The sequence below is a fragment of the Heloderma suspectum genome, chromosome 3, assembly GCF_057233095.1.
Source record: "Heloderma suspectum isolate Gila_16-S chromosome 3, 16-S_ref, whole genome shotgun sequence".
Lineage (NCBI taxonomy): Eukaryota > Metazoa > Chordata > Lepidosauria > Squamata > Helodermatidae > Heloderma > Heloderma suspectum.
Window position 1 is genome coordinate 259,711,921 of NC_139460.1, and position 8,253 is coordinate 259,720,173.

Genomic DNA, 8,253 nt, shown 5'->3' on the forward strand with positions numbered 1-8,253 from the left:
GTATGCTACATCAACACAATAACAAAAACAACAATAATAAATAACATTCTCAAATTAGATGCTACCACCTTTAGTCAGATTCAGGTGAGGCTGTGAAAGTCCTGGATCAGTGCCTAGACTCAGTAATGGGCTGGAAGAGGGACAGTAAACTGAAGCTGAATCCTGGCAAGATGGAGGCCCTGTGGGTGAGTGGTTCCCAAGTCCGGGAGATAGGCTTGTTACCTGTTCTGGATGGGATTGTACTCCCTCTGAAAGACCAGGTCCATAGTTTGGGGGTACTCCTAGATCCATAATTGTTTCTGGAGGCCCAAGTGGCCGCAGCAGCTCAGAGTGCCTTTGACCAGCTTCGGCTGGTTCGCTGGCTACAGCCTCTCCTGGACAGGGGATAGCTTGGCCATGGTGGTACAAGCGCTCATAACCTCAAGAGTGGATTACTGTAATGTGCTGTATGTGGGGCTGCCCTTAAGGCTGCTCCAGAAGCTGGAGCTAGTGCAGAATACAGCAGCTCAGCTCTTGTCAGGAGCTGCCCCTTTTCAGCATGCACCATCTTTGCTGGGGGAACTGCCCAGTTTACAGTTTTGCTACTAGTGTACAAAGCCCTAAACAACTTGGGACCAGGATACCTGAGAGAGTGCCTTCTCCCTTACCAACCTGAAATCATCAGAAGGCATGCTCCTGGTGGTTCCACATTGACCTATGGCCTGATTGGAGTCCACCAGAAAAAAGCCTTCAGTGTGGTGGCTCCCTTCCTGTGGAACTCTTTGCCTCTGGAGGTCAGGCAGATGCCAACACTGTACTGTTTCTGGCACATCCTGAAAATATCTTTATTTCAGGAAGCCTGCCTTGAGTGATCAGCCATGGTTTTATCAGAATTCTGTTTCCTTTTAAAAATAGTAATTATTTTAACTTTTTTTTTATTATCTTATTTTGTATCTCTTATTGTTACAGAATCTGCCTAGATATGGAGTGGTATACAAATGTTGTAAACAAAGAGAGAGAGAGATTTAGGCTGGAGTTCTATGCACACTTACTTGAAAGTAATTCCCACTGAATCAGGTCGGACTTACTTCCGAGTAAATATGTTTTAGGTTAATATCTTTAGGTTGTTTAAGGTGATAAATGTCTGTTTTATGGCATTCTAGGAGTCCCTTGGCAAGGGAACATGTCCCCAGTCAAGCCTCTAGTTTCTGAGCTTTGAGGGCAGTCATAATCTTCTATAGCTTATTTTTCCATTCACATGGTTGAAAAAAAATGCAATAAAAAAAGAAAAAGAAATTTGTGACTGTCAGAATGTTAACATAACTAGTACCACCTGCTGTGCAATGCTTGATGTGTTCCCTCTGTGATGTTAGGGGGTCTAATGCTATTTCAGCTGTTTTAGACTGTGGGCATTTCATATTTAAGGTGCAATCCTATGCATGTTTAGTAAGAAAAAAGTCCTACAACTCCCAGCATTCCCCAGGCAGCATTTTTTTTTCTATCTAAACATGCATAGGATTATGCACTTACTATCATAGGCAATACATTTTTATGCTGCTAAACATAAACACGTTGCCAATAGACAGAAAGATGGGCAGACATTTTCAAAGTGGTAGGACTATTATGTGCCAGGTGTTTATACAGCAGGAAAAAAAATTATTTGACTATGAATAAAGCTGACCTAGCAAAATGGAAAAATTTAAAATGAGGGAAAATGGGTCAGATTCTTTCATTTCCAGTGTCACAGTGTGATCATGCATGAGGAGGTTTAGTCTGAAAACATACATTGATTTCAATTATGTACCTCCTGATTTATGGCCTGCAATTTCAATCAAGTATTACTGAGTTCTATGGAATAACAGGATATACACCAGTTCAGCTGAGAGCAGAACCAAATCCTAGGTTGGTACTTGTTAATTTTTCAAGTATTACATTAGAGTGACTTTAAGTGTCTACACTGTTTTTCTGATAAGGAAAGCATATTTTTCTATTTTACCCTTTTGATTTGGAAATAATATTCCAAGAAATGGGCAGACATTAGGAATATATTTCACAACGTTATACTGAAATGTGCAACTCCTGCCCTCCTATGACTGTGATCCAGCCAAAATCAAGCAGTTCAGAGCTTAAGGCTACAATCCTGCACACACTTATGGAAATGCAAATAGGGCACAATAGATTATTCAGACATAAGTCACAATAATATATAGAGATATCTGGTTAAAAAAAGATAAAGCTTAAGATACAGATAGTTTTTTAATAAGATTTTTCTGTTTGTGCAATTATGCTTTCTTATGGTAAAAATGTACAACTGTGTCTTTAAATAAGATCTAGGAATATGGCTGTCAAGCAAATCCCTCCCACAAAATCTCCTGGGGACAGTCCAGTTACAAAAGCAGCAGAACTCTGGGGTACAGGCAGAAGCAAATGGGTATTAAGCAACAAAAAGCCAGAACCTAACCAAAATAAAGCAACAGAACCCACAGCACAGAAATACAATAATATCATAATCACGCCCTAATTTTAGCATGCTCACTAGATTGATTCTAGTTTAACATGTGTTCAACTGGGTTTCAAAATATGACCTTAAAACTACAATGTTCAGTGGAGTTACTTCACGTTTTTTTTTACACTGGAAATACTGGGTTGTATCCAATGGGTTGTATTCAGTGAATCTAACTTATATCTCATTCATTTCAACAGGTCTATTCTAAGTTGGATACAACCGATAGAGAACAGAATCAGGTCCCACTTCCGCTGATTTTAGTGGAAGTTTATTCCCTAGTTGAATATCACTCTGCATTTCAATCTAGAATGTATTTTGTATTCTTGCTTGTAAATAGCCATGGACACCGTGGGTACTCTGCTGTGATCTCTGAACTCCTTGTGCTGCCTATCGTGTAAGCTCCAGATTGCATAGAGCTCTAGCCAGTACAAAACAGTGCACAACAGCCAAAGCATTTGTTTTTGACATATCAGTGTAACATCCTTGATAATAATTCTTAATAGCTATTCTGCATTTGCGCCTCTTGCTTCTGCACGGCGGAGTTGTCTGGGTTGTTCTATCTGATAAGCTGGAGAGGTCTGGAAAGCCCTGGAGAGCTCTCCCCTTCTGCTATGTAATCACAGAGTGGGGGCGGGGAGAGGGGGGATTTTCCAGGCAATTCAGCATCAATGAAACGAAAGCCCCATTGTCCTCCCCCCTCCCCTCAAAGGCAGTCTCCTTGCCTGCGCATTAGCTGGAATGCAGCCTGCTTGCTGAGTGACCTGACCTTAATAAATAAGTGATGTCATCCCTTCCATTACAGACACAGCACGGGGGCAGGGAACTTACAAACATCTGTGGGAGAGGACAAGATATGGACCATGCCCCATTCTGATACAAGGCCACCGGTAGGTAACTTTCCCACAACTGTCTCTTCTGCGGCTTTTGAATGAGGGCGGGAGCAGGAGTTTTCAGCACCTTGGACAGATCCCCCGAAAACACCTGTTTGAATTGCATTCTACTGTCTGCTGGTAAACCTTTCCTTCCCTTACTCCTTTGTTAAAGCATTTCTCCCTGACCTGGCACAAAAGAATCCAGAGGCAGTTAAGAGACAAAAAGGGAAGAATGAACTCTCAAAGAGTCCTAAATAAGCCCTAATTAGTCTACCCCTTCCATGTCCCCCTTACCTGTCTCTATGTTGCTCTGCAAACTTCCTCACCTGGGACAGACAGACACACAGTTGAGCCTGCAAACCTGGTGGTTGCAAATGGTACCTCCCACCCTGTCACACGGATTGGCTGGTCAACTAGGAACAAGGACTCTCACAGGATAGAATGGCTGTCAGTTATTCCCAGCACTTCCTTATTGTATCTGTTGTGGATGGAAGGAAACAGCCCAGAAGGTGAGTGACGGGTCTGGAAATTCTAACAAACAGAGAAGAATGGGAGGAGCTCAGACAGGTAACCTGAAAGGGGTGTTTGCCTCAAGCATAGGACCATACATCTAACGATATACGTATTGAGCAGGTATGTATCAAATTGAGCAGGTAATGCTGTACTCTTGCAAAAAAACTATGTTTGTTCTTCACTGGAACTGATTTTTCAGATATCAAAATAGCTCATTGGGATTATTTCCAAGCTTTTGACCATTTTATTGACTTTGTATCCTGTTTATGTGTCTTCTATATTTATGAAAATAAGCTAAACAGGGACCTATACTTTTGCAACCAGTAGAGGACGGAGTGTATATCTGGTACATTGACTGAACAAAATTACCTAAAATGTATGCATTAGTTATAGCAATTAACAGCTAGTCCTTACCATATCTCCTGCACCTAGTTCTTTAAAAGCTTTTGCAGATAAAGCTTAGAAGTATTTTACTTTACATGGAGGAACTAAATCACAGCAGGAGATGCATGCTCTGGTAAAGCAAAGAGTTGAAGTCAGAATCCTGATGACTCATTGCTCATTGATAATTACATCTATGCCCAGCATAATTTTACAGTTAACATGGTAGCCGTAAATTTTCTTCAATCTCTGTTAAGTATGTAGTTTTCTTTATGGCTCACGGCAAGAATGGAGACTGGGTGGAAGGTCAAAGACTAGATTCCCCAAATGGCTTGCTGGGAAGTCATATTGCCACGCTCTCCATACTCCTCCTTTACCTCTGTTTTGATAACTTGGGGACAGGCAGTACCACCCATGGGGCCAGGTTTATCCCAGGGTCTCCCAGTTATTGACCTCTACCCTACATATAAAGAGCCAGTGTAGTATAGCAGTTAGAGCAGCCTTCCTCAACCTGGTTCACTGTGTATGTTTTGGGCTATAGCTCCCCTTAACCCCAGCCAGCATGACCAATGGTCAGGAATGATGGGAGCTGTAATCCAAAACATCTGGAGAGCACCAGGTTGGGGGAAGCTAGGTTAGAGTGTTGGCTAAGGACTGGGAAGACCTGCATTCACATCCCCACTCACCCATGAAGCTCACTGGGTGATTCTGGGCCAGTTACTATCTCACACCCTAGCCTACTTCACAGGGTTATTGTGTGGGGGGGGGGCATGTAAACCACTCTGAGCTTCTTGGAGGAAGAGTGGGATAAAAATGTCATATATAAAACTGTCCAGGAAGGGGCTCACTGATGAATGGAAGCACTTTTCCCCCAAAGGAAAATTGACTCTGAAAAGGCCACCTAAAACCTTTCCCCCTAATTTGGGGGTATGGGGAGCTACACAATAAAACTGATGCAGATTTACACAGAAGTAAATCCTAGTGTGTTCAGTGGGGGCACAACATTGCAGATTGAATGCATTTACCTTTGAGAGAATCAGAACATCCTTCTACAGAGGAGAATTCAAAGGAATAATATTGGGATTGAGACACCCTTTGGAAGATTATGAAGGACCCCTGGCAAAATAGAGAATGAGGCAGCAGCATCTGGGGTGCTCCTGGGTAACTCCAGAAAGCTTAAGTGGCAAGAGTGCCAAACCAGCAGAGGGCAGGAGACTGTAGGGAGCACAATCTGATATCCTGCTGTGAATCTGCACTCAATCCAGATAGGCACTGCAGCCTGTCCTGCAGGTCAGACATAATCTGACTGTGGGAGAATCCAACTTTGGCAGCCTTATTTGTGCTGACATAGATGTGTATGATAATTAAACTCTGATGCTTACATTGGTTTTGTCTTAAGTGGAATTGCCCCAGTCATATCAGTGCTGGCATAACAAATTTAGCTGTGTGAGGAGTTTCAACAAACTGTTCACCCTAATTTTTATAGATCCCAATCTTTATTGAAGATGAGGGTCATTTGAAGGGGGGTGGGTTTCTCTTCGGCTGTGTTGGCATTTTAGTTGCACATCTGCACTGTATGATCCAGAACAATGCAGCTTCCTGGATTTGATATGACTTTCAGTGCCTCTACTGTGTCAGGAACAAGGCTGAACCACACAATGTCCCCCCCTCTTTCAACAGGTATGTTTCTGCCACAGGACAGTTCAGCCTCCAACAGTGCTGGCAGTGTTGTAAGTAGAGATGCAGCCTTCAAGCATATCCAGACAGCACCACTTTCCTATACTACCGGTTCATAACTGTAGCACAAACAGGAAAGCAAAGGAAGATTTCCGAGAAAGGGTAGGCATCTCTTCTCCTAAAATGCCCCAGTACATATCTTGGTTCCAGATTTTTGTGGGAAATCAGCAGGGTAGCATATGTTGGCCTGGCCACCTCCTGTTGACCTGGGGTCATGGCCCTGGGGTCTGACTCCCTATCTTCAGGAATGAAGTCATAGATTTGGAGGAGGTATTGAGTGGGAGAGGGAATTGCCCTTGGAGCCAGCCTCGGACATCTCCTATTTCCCAAAATCTCCAGTACAAGAAGAGCCCATTTTGCCAGGACCTCTCCAGCCTGTGCAGGTTGAGTTGCCATCCTCTGACTTAGAAGATTCCAGCCCAGAAGCTTCAGTGGAACCACAGTCTCCCTTGCATCTTCAGAGTCAATTGCTGTTAAAGCAGGCTGGGTCCCTTAAACTGAAGAGGTTTCTCTCACTGGAGGTGAAACTAGCCACCCAGATTGAACTGCAGCTCTATGTAAGTCTCGGTCCGGGGTTGCCTTTTGCTGAAGCAACATTTTGAACCTTGCTCTTACAAGTGCCCAGCCCAAGTCCCACATGGAGCTGTCTAGGGTGCTACCTGAATCCTGATCTCTTTGCTTTGTTTCCACTTCCCTTTCTTGCCTTGCCACAGGGGTGCAGAACCTCAAGCTCAAGGTCCAAATCCAGCCTTCCTCAGATTGCAGTCCAGGTTTGCCCAGATGGCCACACATCATTTTGCCCAATCACCAAGGTTTCATGGGTTTTTGCAGCTTTTTCCCCACTCTAAAAGGTCAAAATGCCTCTCTTAAGGCTTAGATCCTGGCAGAAAGAGCTTTAAGCTAAAATATGCTTGTATTTTTGGCCCACCCCCTTTAGCCTTCATCCCCACCCACCACTGGAATGTGGTCCCTGAAAGCTTCTCCAAAATGGAATTTGTCCCTCAGGCTGAAAGTGGTTCTGCATCCCAGCTTTATTGGAATCTGAACTTTGTCTCACTTCACCTTATCTTGCTCTGCTTGCCAGAACCAAGACATTTGCCTTAAATCCTCACTTGAGCCAGATTTCCCATACTGCAGACACCTGTACTTGGAACAGAACACCTGGCCAGGACAAAGTGAGAACATGTCCCACAATCCTCCATGACAGTGCAGCAGATTCAAAGTTTAGTAGATGTTATAGCTATGGGCAGAGCCAAGACAGGTCAGACATACATGCAGGCATGTTTGTTTTTCATAGGAAGCAATGTGCTTATTTCTGAGCTAAATATACAGCACTTGAAAGATAAATGCAGCCCAATGAAACAAAAAATTGATATAGGAAAAGGGCCTTGCAGCACTGGCAGACCTCACAGAAATCCATGGAGATGGGGATGGTGGAGGAAAAACAAACACAGCTTTTATTGCATCTGACTTCTAATCAAAGTATAATAAAGATTAGTTCTTGGTGGGAGTTAAGCAATGACACTAGAATACAGTACCTCTTGGTATGGGGGCACAGTTGAATAGCAGCAAACTTAAACTAGCTCAGTAGTCTAACTGCATGACATGGTTGTGGGGTGGGGGTGCTTCTTTCCTTCTAACAGGCGTATTGAACCTCAGGCCTGTGGGCCAAAGCCAGCCTGCCTAGAATCCCAGTTTGGCTAGGGATATATGGATTGTGTAAACTCCTTTCTGTCCGTGTTTCCTGGATTGCCAGGCACCTTTCCTTCTGTCATCTGCCCATTGACGGAAACAGATTTTTTGTTTCCAAATTTGTGCAAATTTGAACTTGTGCATTTGCACAAATGTGCACATGCGCAAATGTGCGAAGTCCCCCCAAATGCACATTTTCAGTCTTTAACCTATGGGGGAAATGCACATTTTTTGCCTGGGGGGGGGGCATATTTTTCTATGATGAAATTTGCACAACTTTCGGAAAAGTTAGAAAACCGGTCTGCAAGTCCACAGAATCTGCCCGACAGGGGAAAAGCCAGTCCTCTTTGGAATCTGTGGGTCAAATTCATGAAAATCCGATCTCATTTGGTTCCAATTGTGGATTTCTCTGACATCCCTAAGTTTGGCCCTCCAGATTCCCAGATGGCTCCACCTTCTTATCCTGGCTCCACCTTCTATCCCCCAACTGCCAATTTTTGCTGTTTTCCCAGCTTTTGCATGTTTTTTCCCAGTTTTAAAAAGTTGAAATACTCCCCCTCCCCCGGAAACCTA